This window comes from Dendrobates tinctorius, unplaced genomic scaffold, assembly GCF_039654945.1.
Source record: "Dendrobates tinctorius isolate UK_male_01 unplaced genomic scaffold, ASM3965494v1 ptg000011l, whole genome shotgun sequence".
Classification (NCBI taxonomy): domain Eukaryota; kingdom Metazoa; phylum Chordata; class Amphibia; order Anura; family Dendrobatidae; genus Dendrobates; species Dendrobates tinctorius.
In genome coordinates, this window is record NW_027361679.1 from 100,392,286 (window position 1) to 100,407,345 (window position 15,060).

General features: G+C 40.4%; 1 protein-coding gene across 4 annotated transcripts in view; it reads right to left on the bottom strand.

Moving 5' to 3' along the window:
- ELP1 (elongator acetyltransferase complex subunit 1) overlaps positions 1–11,840 on the bottom strand; it is a 170,169-nt gene extending 158,329 nt beyond the window's left edge. For 3 of the 4 annotated variants that reach the window (XM_073545308.1, XM_073545338.1, XM_073545331.1), the window contains exon 1: positions 11,709–11,840. The gene's annotated coding sequence lies outside the window, so the exon portion shown is untranslated. The other variant, XM_073545315.1, reaches the window with a different exon arrangement.
- Between the last annotated feature and the right edge of the window lie 3,220 nt (positions 11,841–15,060).

The following is a 15,060-nucleotide window of genomic DNA, read 5'->3' on the forward strand; positions in this document are numbered from 1 at the left end:
ATGGATACAGACCATGGGAACACTGCCCCCCTATATAATATGGGTTATTTACATGGATACAGGCCATGGTAACACTGACCCCCTATATAATATGGGTTATTTACATGGATACAGACCATGTTAACCCTAACCCCTATATAATATGGGTTATTTACATGGATACAGACCATGGTAACACTGACTCCTATATAATATGGGTTATTTACATGGATAGAGACCATGGTAACAATGACCCCCCTATATAATATGGGTTATTTACACGGATACAGACCATGGTAACACTGACCTCCAATATAACATGGGTTATTTACATGGCTACAGACCATGGTAACACTGACCCCTATATAATATGGGTTATTTACATGGATACAAACCATGGGAACACTGACCCCCCCCTATATAATATGGGTTATTTACATGGATACAGACTATGGTAACACTGACCCCCTATATAATATGGGTTATTTACATGGATACAAACCATGGGAACACTGACCCCCCCTATATAATATGGGTTATTTACATGGATACAGACTATGGTAACACTGACCCCCTATATAATATGGGTTAATTACATGGATACAAACCATGGGAACACTGACCCCCCCTATATAATATGGGTTATTTACATGGATACAGACTATGGTAACACTGACCCCCTATATATTATGGGTTATTTACATGGATACAGGCCATGGTAACACTGATCTCCTACATAACATGGGTTATTTACATGGATACAGACCATGGGAACACTTACCCCCTATATAACATGGGTTATTTACATGGATACAGGCCATGGTAACACTGATCTCCTATATAACATGGGTTATTTACATGGATACAGACCATGGGAACACTGACCCCCCTATATAATATGGGTTATTTACATGGATACAGACTATGGTAATACTGACCCCCTATATAATATGGGTTATTTACATGGATACAGACCATGCTAACACTGACCTCCAATATAACATGGGTTATTTACATGGATACAGACCATGGTAACACTGACCCCTATATAATATGGGTTATTTACATGGATACAGACCATGGTAACACTGACCTCCTGTATAACTTGGGTTATTTACATGGATACAGACCATGGTAACACTGACCCCCCTACATAATATGGGTTATTTACATGGATACAGACCATGGTAACACTGACCCCTATATAATATGGGTTATTTACATGGATACAGACCATGGTAACACTGACCCCTATATAATATGGGTTATTTACATGGATACAGACCATGGTAACACTGACCCCCTATAAAATATGGGTTATTTACATGGATACAGACCATGGGAATACTGACCCCCTATATAATATGGGTTATTTACATGGATAGAGACCATGGTAACACTGACCCCCTATATAATATGGGTTATTTACATGGATACAGACCATGGTAACATTGACCCCAATATAACATGGGTTATTTACATGGATACAGACCATGGTAACACTGACCTCCTGTATAACATGAGTTATTTACATGGATACAGGCCATGGTAACACTGACCTCCAATATAACATGGGTTATTCACATGGATACAGACCATGGTAACATTGACCCCAATATAACATGGGTTATTTACATGGATACAGACCATGGTAACACTGACCCCTATATAATATGGGTTATTTACATGGATAGAGACCATGGTAACACTGACCCCCCTATATAATATGGGTTATTTACACGGATACAGACCATGGTAACACTGACCTCCAATATAACATGGGTTATTTACATGGCTACAGACCATGGTAACACTGATCTCCTATATAACACGGGTTATTTACATGGATACAGACCATGGTAACACTGACCCCCTAGACCCCCTATATAATATGGGTTATTTACATGGATACAAACCATGGGAACACTGACCCCCCCTATATAATATGGGTTATTTACATGGATACAGACTATGGTAACACTGACCCTCTATATAATATGGGTTATTTACATGGATACAGGCCATGGTAACACTGATCTCCTATATAACATGGGTTATTTACATGGATACAGACCATGGGAACACTGACCCCCCTATATAATATGGGTTATTTACATGGATACAGACTATGGTAATACTGACCCCCTATATAATATGGGTTATTTACATGGATACAGACCATGCTAACACTGACCTCCTATATAACATGGGTTATTTACATGGATACAGACCATGGTAACACTGACCCCCTATATAATATGAGTTATTTACATGGATACAGACCATGGAAACACTGACCTCCTGTATAACATGGGTTATTTACATGGATACAGGCCATGGTAACACTGACCTCCAATATAACATGGGTTATTTACATGGATACAGACCATGGTAACATTGACCCCAATATAACATGGGTTATTTACATGGATACAGACCATGGTAACACTGACCCCTATATAATATGGGTTATTTACATGGATAGAGACCATGGTAACACTGACCCCCCTATATAATATGGGTTATTTACACGGATACAGACCATGGTAACACTGACCTCCAATATAACATGGGTTATTTACATGGCTACAGACCATGGTAACACTGATCTCCTATATAACACGGGTTATTTACATGGATACAGACCATGGTAACACTGACCCCCTATATAATATGGGTTATTTACATGGATACAAACCATGGGAACACTGACCCCCCCCTATATAATATGGGTTATTTACATGGATACAGACCATGGTAACACTGACCCCTATATAATATGGGTTATTTAAATGAATACAGACCATGGTAACACTGACCCCCTATAAAATATGGGTTATTTACATGGATACAGACCATGGGAATACTGACCCCCTATATAATATGGGTTATTTACATGGATACAGGCCATGGTAACACTGACCCCCTATATAATATGGGTTATTTACATGGATACAGACCATGGTAACATTGACCCCAATATAACATGGGTTATTTACATGGATACAGGCCATGGCAACACTGACCCCCTATATAATATGGGTTATTTACATGGATACAGACCATGGTAACACTGACCCCCTATATAATATGGGTTACTTACATGGATACAGACCATGGTAACACTGACCTCCTGTATAACATTGGTTATTTACATGGATACAGACCATGGTAACACTGACCCCTATATAATATGGGTTATTTACATGGCTACAGACCATGGTAACATTTACCCCAATATAACATGGGTTATTTACATGGATACAGACCATGGTAACACTGACCTCCTGTATAACATGGGTTATTTACACGGATACAGAACATGGTAACACTGATCTCCTATATAATATGGGTAATTTACATGGATACAGACCATGGTAACACTGACCCCCTATATAATATGGGTTATTTACATGGATACAAACCATGGTAACACTGACCCCTATATAACACGGGTTATTTACATGGATACAGACCATGGTAACACTGATCTCCTATATAATATGGGTTATTTACATGGATACAAACCATGGGAACACTGACCCCCTATATAATATGGGTTATTTACATGGATACAGACCATGGTAACACAGACCCCTTATATAATATGGGTTATTTACATGGATACAAACCATGGGAACACTGACCCCCCCTATATAATATGGGTTATTTACATGGATACAGACCATGGTAACACTGACCCCTATATAATATGGGTTATTTACATGGATACAGACTATGGTAATACTGACCCCCTATATAATATGGGTTATTTACATGGATACAGGCCATGGTAACACTGACCTCCTATATAACATGGGTTATTTACATGGAAACAGACCATGGTAACACTGACCCCCTATATAATATGGGTTATTTACATGGATACAGACCATGGTAACACTGACCTCCTGTATAACATAGGTTATTTACATGGATACAGACCATGGTAACACTGCCCCCCTATATAATATGGGTTATTTACATGGATACAGACCATGGTAACACTGACCCCTATATAATATGGGTTATTTACATGGATACAGACCATGGTAACACTGACCCCTATATAATATGGGTTATTTACATGGATACAGACCATGGTAAGACTGACCCCCCTATATAATATGGGTTATTTACATGGATACAGACCATGGTAACACTGACCCCTATATAATATGGGTTATTTACATGGATACAGACCATGGGAACACTGCCCCCTATATAATATAGGTTATTTACATGGATAAAGACCATGGTAACACTGACCCCTATATAATATAGGTTATTTACATGGATACAGACTATGGTAACACTGACCCCTATATAATATGGGTTATTTGCATGGATACAGACCATGGTAACACTGACCTCCTATATAACATAGGTTATTTACATGGATACAGACCATGGTAACCCTGACCCCTATATAATATGGGTTATTTACATGGATACAGACCATGGTAACACTGACCCCTATATAATATGGGTTATTTACATGGATACAGACCATGGTAACACTGACCCCTATATAATATGGGTTATTTACATGGATACAGACCATGGGAACACTGCCCCCCTATATAATATGGGTTATTTACATGGATACAGGCCATGGTAACACTGACCCCCCCTATATAATATGGGTTATTTACATGGATACAGGCCATGGTAACACTGACCCCCCCTATATAATATGGGTTATTTACATGGATACAAACCATGGGAACACTGACCCCCCCTATATAATATGGGTTATTTACATGGATACAGACTATGGTAACACTGACCCCCTATATAATATGGGTTATTTACATGGATACAAACCATGGGAACACTGACCCCCCCTATATAATATGGGTTATTTACATGGATACAGACTATGGTAACACTGACCCCCTATATAATATGGGTTAATTACATGGATACAAACCATGGGAACACTGACCCCCCCTATATAATATGGGTTATTTACATGGATACAGACTATGGTAACACTGACCCCCTATATAATATGGGTTATTTACATGGATACAGGCCATGGTAACACTGATCTCCTACATAACATGGGTTATTTACATGGATACAGACCATGGGAACACTGACCCCCTATATAACATGGGTTATTTACATGGATACAGGCCATGGTAACACTGATCTCCTATATAACATGGGTTATTTACATGGATACAGACCATGGGAACACTGACCCCCCTATATAATATGGGTTATTTACATGGATACAGACTATGGTAATACTGACCCCCTATATAATATGGGTTATTTACATGGATACAGACCATGCTAACACTGACCTCCTATATAACATGGGTTATTTACATGGATACAGACCATGGTAACACTGACCCCTATATAATATGGGTTATTTACATGGATACAGACCATGGTAACACTGACCTCCTGTATAACTTGGGTTATTTACATGGATACAGACCATGGTAACACTGACCCCCCTACATAATATGGGTTATTTACATGGATACAGACCATGGTAACACTGACCCCTATATAATATGGGTTATTTACATGGATACAGACCATGGTAACACTGACCCCTATATAATATGGGTTATTTACATGGATACAGACCATGGTAACACTGACCCCCTATAAAATATGGGTTATTTACATGGATACAGACCATGGGAATACTGACCCCCTATATAATATGGGTTATTTACATGGATAGAGACCATGGTAACACTGACCCCCTATATAATATGGGTTATTTACATGGATACAGACCATGGTAACATTGACCCCAATATAACATGGGTTATTTACATGGATACAGACCATGGTAACACTGACCTCCTGTATAACATGAGTTATTTACATGGATACAGGCCATGGTAACACTGACCTCCAATATAACATGGGTTATTTACATGGATACAGACCATGGTAACATTGACCCCAATATAACATGGGTTATTTACATGGATACAGACCATGGTAACACTGACCCCTACATAATATGGGTTATTTACATGGCTAGAGACCATGGTAACACTGACCCCCCTATATAATATGGGTTATTTACACGGATACAGACCATGGTAACACTGACCTCCAATATAACATGGGTTATTTACATGGCTAAAGACCATGGTAACACTGATCTCCTATATAACACGGGTTATTTACATGGATACAGACCATGGTAACACTGACCCCCTAGACCCCCTATATAATATGGGTTATTTACATGGATACAAACCATGGGAACACTGACCCCCCCTATATAATATGGGTTATTTACATGGATACAGACTATGGTAACACTGACCCTCTATATAATATGGGTTATTTACATGGATACAGGCCATGGTAACACTGATCTCCTATATAACATGGGTTATTTACATGGATACAGACCATGGGAACACTGACCCCCCTATATAATATGGGTTATTTACATGGATACAGACTATGGTAATACTGACCCCCTATATAATATGGGTTATTTACATGGATACAGACCATGCTAACACTGACCTCCTATATAACATGGGTTATTTACATGGATACAGACCATGGTAACACTGACCCCCTATATAATATGAGTTATTTACATGGATACAGACCATGGAAACACTGACCTCCTGTATAACATGGGTTATTTACATGGATACAGACCATGGTAACATTGACCCCAATATAACATGGGTTATTTACATGGATACAGACCATGGTAACACTGACCCCTATATAATATGGGTTATTTACATGGATAGAGACCATGGTAACACTGACCCCCCTATATAATATGGGTTATTTACACGGATACAGACCACGGTAACACTGACCCCCTATATAATATGGGTTATTTACATGGATACAAACCATGGGAACACTGACCCCCCCTATATAATATGGGTTATTTACATGGATACAGACCATGGTAACACTGACCCCTATATAATATGGGTTATTTACATGGATACAGACCATGGTAACACTGACCCCCTATAAAATATGGGTTATTTACATGGATACAGACCATGGGAATACTGACCCCCTATATAATATGGGTTATTTACATGGATACAGGCCATGGTAACACTGACCCCCTATATAATATGGGTTATTTACATGGATACAGACCATGGTAACATTGACCCCAATATAACATGGGTTATTTACATGGATACAGGCCATGGCAACACTGACCCCCTATATAATATGGGTTATTTACATGGATACAGACCATGGTAACACTGACCCCCTATATAATATGGGTTACTTACATGGATACAGACCATGGTAACACTGACCTCCTGTATAACATTGGTTATTTACATGGATACAGACCATGGTAACACTGACCCCTATATAATATGGGTTATTTACATGGCTACAGACCATGGTAACATTTACCCCAATATAACATGGGTTATTTACATGGATACAGACCATGGTAACACTGACCTCCTGTATAACATGGGTTATTTACACGGATACAGAACATGGTAACACTGATCTCCTATATAATATGGGTAATTTACATGGATACAGACCATGGTAACACTGACCCCCTATATAATATGGGTTATTTACATGGATACAAACCATGGTAACACTGACCCCTATATAACACGGGTTATTTACATGGATACAGACCATGGTAACACTGATCTCCTATATAATATGGGTTATTTACATGGATACAAACCATGGGAACACTGACCCCCTATATAATATGGGTTATTTACATGGATACAGACAATGGGAACACTGACCCCCTATATAATATGGGTTATTTACATGGATACAGACCATGGGAACACTGACCCACTATATAATATGGGTTATTTACATGGATACAGAGCATGGTAACACTGACCCCCTATATAATATGGGTTATTTACATGGATACAGACCATGGTAACACTGACCCCCTATATAATATGGGTTAATTACATGGATACAGGCCATGGTAACACTGACCCCTATATAATATGGGTTATTTACATGGATACAGACCATGGTAACACTGACCTCCTGTATAACTTGGGTTATTTACATGGATAGAGACCATGGTAACACTGACCCCCCTATATAATATGGGTTAATTACATGGATACAGGCCATGGGAACACTGACCCCCCTATATAATATGGGTTATTTACATGGATACAGACCATGGTAACACTGACCCACTATATAATATGGGTTATTTACATGGATACAGAGCATGGTAACACTGACCCCCTATATAATATGGGTCATTTACATGGATACAGACCATGGTAACACTGACCCCCTATATAATATGGGTTACTTACATGGATACAGACCATGGAAACACTGACCCCCTATATAATATGGGTTATTTACATGGATACAGAGCATGGTAACACTGACCCCCTATATAATATGGGTTACTTACATGGATACAGACCATGGAAACACTGACCCCCTATATAATATGGGTTATTTACATGGATACAGACCATGGTAACACTGACCCCCTATATAATATGGGTTACTTACATGGATACAGACCATGGAAACACTGACCCCCTATATAATATGGGTTATTTACATGGATACAGACCATGGTAACACTGACCTGTATAACTTGGGTTATTTACATGGTTACAAAGCATGGTAACACTGACTCCCTATATAATATGGGTTATTTACATGGATACAGACCATGGTAACACTGACCCCTATATAATATGGGTTATTTACATGGATACAGACCATGGTAACACTGACCCACTATATAATATGGGTTATTTACATGGATACAGAGCATGGTAACACTGACCCCCTATAAAACATGGGTTATTTACATGGATACAGACCATGGTAACACTGACCCCTATATAATATGGGTTATTTACATGGATACAGACCATGGTAACACTGACCCCCTATATAATATGGGTTATTTACATGGATACAGACCATGGTAACACTGACCCCTATATAACACGGGTTATTTACATGGTTACAGTCCATGGTAACACTGACCCCCCTATATAATATGGGTTATTTACATGGATACAGACTATGGTAACACTGACCCCTATATAACACGGGTTATTTACATGGTTACAGTCCATGGTAACACTGACCCCCCTATATAATATGGGTCATTTACATGGATACAGACCATGGTAACACTGACCCCCTATATAATATGGGTTACTTACATGGATACAGACCATGGAAACACTGACCCCCTATATAATATGGGTTATTTACATGGATACAGAGCATGGTAACACTGACCCCCTATATAATATGGGTTACTTACATGGATACAGACCATGGAAACACTGACCCCCTATATAATATGGGTTATTTACATGGATACAGACCATGGTAACACTGACCCCCTATATAATATGGGTTACTTACATGGATACAGACCATGGAAACACTGACCCCCTATATAATATGGGTTATTTACATGGATACAGACCATGGTAACACTGACCTCCTGTATAACTTGGGTTATTTACATGGTTACAGAGCATGGTAACACTGACCCCCTATATAATATGGGTTATTTACATGGATACAGACCATGGTAACACTGACCCCTATATAATATGGGTTATTTACATGGATACAGACCATGGTAACACTGACCCACTATATAATATGGGTTATTTACATGGATACAGAGCATGGTAACACTGACCCCCTATAAAACATGGGTTATTTACATGGATACAGACCATGGTAACACTGACCCCTATATAATATGGGTTATTTACATGGATACAGACCATGGTAACACTGACCCCCTATATAATATGGGTTATTTACATGGATACAGACCATGGTAACACTGACCCCTATATAACACGGGTTATTTACATGGTTACAGTCCATGGTAACACTGACCCCGCTATATAACACGGGTTATTTACATGGTTACAGTCCATGGTAACACTGACCCCCCTATATAACACGGGTTATTTACATGGTTACAGTCCATGGTAACACTGACCCCCCTATATAACACGGGTTATTTACATGGATACAGACCATGGTAACACTGACCCCTATATAATATGGGTTATTTACATGGATACAGACCATGGTAACACTGACCCCTATATAATATGGGTTATTTACATGGATACAGACCATGGTAACACTGACCCCCTATATAATATGGGTTATTTACATGGATACAGACCATGGTAACACTGACCCCTATATAACACGGGTTATTTACATGGTTACAGTCCATGGTAACACTGACCCCCCTATATAACACGGGTTATTTACATGGTTACAGTCCATGGTAACACTGACCCCCCTATATAACACGGGTTATTTACATGGTTACAGTCCATGGTAACACTGACCCCCCTATATAACACGGGTTATTTACATGGTTACAGTCCATGGTAACACTGACCCCGCTATATAATATGGGTCATTTACATGGATACAGACCATGGTAACACTGACCCCCTATATAATATGGGTTATTTACATGGATACAGACCATGGTAACACTGACCCCCTATATAATATGGGTTACTTACATGGATACAGACCATGGAAACACTGACCCCCTATATAATATGGGTTATTTACATGGATACAGACCATGGTAACACTGACCTCCTGTATAACTTGGGTTATTTACATGGTTACAGAGCATGGTAACACTGACCCCCTATATAATATGGGTTATTTACATGGATACAGACCATGGTAACACTGACCCCTATATAATATGGGTTATTTACATGGATACAGACCATGGTAACACTGACCCACTATATAATATGGGTTATTTACATGGATACAGAGCATGGTAACACTGACCCCCTATAAAACATGGGTTATTTACATGGATACAGACCATGGTAACACTGACCCCTATATAATATGGGTTATTTACATGGATACAGACCATGGTAACACTGACCCCCTATATAATATGGGTTATTTACATGGATACAGACCATGGTAACACTGACCCCTATATAACACGGGTTATTTACATGGTTACAGTCCATGGTAACACTGACCCCGCTATATAACACGGGTTATTTACATGGTTACAGTCCATGGTAACACTGACCCCCCTATATAACACGGGTTATTTACATGGTTACAGTCCATGGTAACACTGACCCCCCTATATAACACGGGTTATTTACATGGATACAGACCATGGTAACACTGACCCCTATATAATATGGGTTATTTACATGGATACAGACCATGGTAACACTGACCCCTATATAATATGGGTTATTTACATGGATACAGACCATGGTAACACTGACCCCCTATATAATATGGGTTATTTACATGGATACAGACCATGGTAACACTGACCCCTATATAACACGGGTTATTTACATGGTTACAGTCCATGGTAACACTGACCCCCCTATATAACACGGGTTATTTACATGGTTACAGTCCATGGTAACACTGACCCCCCTATATAACACGGGTTATTTACATGGTTACAGTCCATGGTAACACTGACCCCCCTATATAACACGGGTTATTTACATGGTTACAGTCCATGGTAACACTGACCCCGCTATATAATATGGGTCATTTACATGGATACAGACCATGGTAACACTGACCCCCTATATAATATGGGTTACTTACATGGATACAGACCATGGAAACACTGACCCCCTATATAACATGGATACAGAGAATGGTAACACTGAGCTCCTGGCCCAGCAGCATCTGTACTATACCTGTCCACGTTTCCTCGTATACCACACTGACAGTAGTGATGGACTCAGCAATAAAGCGTCATAGCAAAGCTCACACAAGGCTTCTGTCCGCGACTTCATAGCCGTAACTGTAGGGCCGTAGACATCTTTTCGGAGACCAATACTCCAAGTATGTACTATAAATGACATCACTAAAATGGCGCCAGTGCTAGAGATAGAAAAGTGGCTATTGTTGTGCCTCTAGTGATCACAGAGGAACTTGCAATGCTGAGTTCTGCCCGCAGAGCCGCGGTGCCTTCTGGGAGAGGGGGCGGGGGCATCGTTTCCTATGAGGTTTGCTGCAGCTTCTTGTTTTGTATGGATTTGTTTTGTTGTTTTTTGTGTTGTGTCCAATAAATGATTCATCCTATATTCTAAGGTTCTATATCCTTCTAATATACAATCTGTGTGTTCTCATTCCTGTTTTCAAGATCTCTGCTTACTGTCAATGGATGGTACTATTTTCATTAATTCCTGAATCCAGTCTCAGAAGAGAAGTCTGTGTGTGCTCATGTGACTGCAGCCTTAGTAGTTGGTGTGCACACTGTCAGGATTCCCCTATAGTCACTGTGCAGGTTGGTGGTCCTGTATGCGCATTGGCAGTCACATGTGGACTAGACGCCTGCAATTCTTTACATTTATCTTATTGAGAGAAGCCAGGTTGGACTAGTGAATAAGTGACACATTCGTTTTTTTTAACAGCAGTACGGTCTGCAAAACGACCTGCACACATGCACGCGGATGATACACATACACCTGAGAAGCAGCTGTACAGTTAGCACTGTTCCTCGGCGCCGGGTGCATTCTCCTCTGCTATGCCGTTGATCAGCGTGAGCAGGGGAGAATGATGAGCAGTGTATTCAATTGATAACAGCGACAGCAGGCAGCGGCTGATGGGACTACTACTCCCATCGGCCTACACCTGCTTCCGCTAATACCAGTGAGAACCAGCGGTGGATGGTAGTATTCATCACCCGCCGCCTGCGCTTTAAATAAATAAATCTGGCGTATTTTCTATAACCAGCCAGGCAAAACTGATAGCTGGGTGCTGCAACCCTTAATTGTCAGCTTCAGCAATGCTGGTTATCAAGAATTCAGGGGTCCGCACGCTGGTTTTTTTTTTTTAAATAAGTTAAAAAAAACGGCATTGGGTCCCCCCCATTTTTGACAACCAGCCAAACTAAAGCTGGTAGCTGGGGGCTGGTATTCTCAGGCTGGTAAGGGACCATGGATATGGCCCCTTCCAGCCTAAAAATAGCAGCCTACAGCTGCCCAGAAAAGGCATGGGGAAAGTCACTGAGTTCACCGCAGTTCAGCTCAGTGAGTTCACCACAGATCACCTTGAGAATCTGCAATGAGGTCACTGAGCTGAACTGCGGTGAACTCAGTGACTTTTTCCCACGGTACTGAGGTCACCGAAGTTCAGCCCTGCTGGGGACGCAGCCTCAGTGACTGGCGGTAACTCAATGATGTCACCGCTGGTCATTGATGCTGCGCTCGCAGCAGCTCATTCCCCAGTGGTTCTCACCCTGGACGGTCGCTTCTTGACACTGTCTAATTTGAAAACTATTTCTCCCCCAGACATGGATTACGGCGTGGGACAGAACGATGGAGAGGTGAGGGATATCACTGCTGTTTTTTTTGTTTTATTACAAGAGACAAGGGATTCAGTGGTATTAGGCATTAGGTGAGTATAACTTATTTTTCAGTAAAAACTAATATATAATATAACTAATATAACCATAGAATTAATAATGGATGGGTGTCTTATAGACCCCGCTGTATTACTAAACCATTGGCTTGTTGTCACCGGACAATACAAAAGTGACATCAACCCCACAAATATGAGCCGAACTTGCCACCGCTACAGGGCAAGTGTGAAAAGTCGGAGAAAGTGCCAGAATTGACGCATCTAATGTATGCCCCTTTTTTTGGCGGCTGCGGACTGCAATTTTTAGGCTGAGGAGGCAATATCCACTACCTCTTACCACCCTGAGAATACCAGCCCCCAGCTGTCAGCTTTAGCTTGGCTGGTTGTAAAAAATGGGGACCCCATGCTGTTTTTTTAAATTATTTAAATAAAGCAGCATGGAGATCTCTCTATTATTAATAACCAGCCATGCTGAAGCAGACAACTGAGGGTTGCAGCCCCCAGCTGTAAGGTTGTTTTATTTATAGTGCAGGCGACGGGTGATGAATACTTCCTTCAGCCGTCGGCTACTCTCACTGGCACTAACTGCAGCAGGTGTAGGCTAATGGGAGTAAAAGTCCCTTCCGCTGCCACCTGCTGTCACTGTCATCAGTTGAATACAAGTCTCATCATTGTCCTCTGATCGCCGGCAGAGAATTGGAGAATGATGAGAACCATCTTCAGCACCCAGTACCGGGGAACAGCGCTAACTGTACACTGTTGCCACTCATGTGCCGCAAATATTACACACACATGGACACGGATATTTCCGGTACTGGAAAAAAATGGACGTGTGAAAACAGCCTTACAATATGACTCCAAATCTGTCAGTTTATGGGGGCATTTCCTGTGTATAGAGCCCTCTTCAGGTCACCCACAGATTTTAAATTGGATTCAGGTCTGGGCGCTGACTGGGTTATTCCAAAATTGTGATCTTCTAGCATAGCCATTTTTTGTTCATTTGGAGTTATGCTTTGGGTTACTGTAGTACTGAAAGGTCAAATTTCTTTTCATTTTCAGCAGAAGCATGAAGATTTTGATGCAAAATTGGCTGATATTTGGAACTGTTCATAATATCTTCCACCTTGACTAAAGCCTCAGCTTCAGCTGCCAAAAAACAGCCCCAAAGTGTAATGCTGCCTCCACCATGCTTCACTGTAGGTATGATGCTTTTGGTGATATGTGTGGTCTTGGCTTTGTGCCAAACAAACCTTTTGGGATCATGGCCAAAAAGATCAACCTCTGTCTCATCAGAGCATTACACCTTTTACCACTTTTTACAGGTTTTATGTAGGTTTTGGGAAAAAGCTTGGCTTGGATGTTTTACTTTGTAAGAAAAAGCTTCTGTCTTGTCACCCTACCTCACAGGCCATACTTGTCATGTGCAGTACTTGCCAGAAATTTCTGCAGCTGCTTTAATCTTGCTGTAGGTCTCCTGGCAGACTCCGGACCAATTTCCTTCCTGTCTTTTCATCAAGTTTTGAGGGACGTCCAGTTCTAGGTAACGTCACTGTTTTGACAAATTTATACCAATTCTTTAATTTCATCTTCACAATGTTCCAAGTTATCTCTAATGCCTTGAAAATATTTTTGTACTCTACTCCTGACAGATAACTTTCAACAATGAGATCCTTTTGCTGTGTT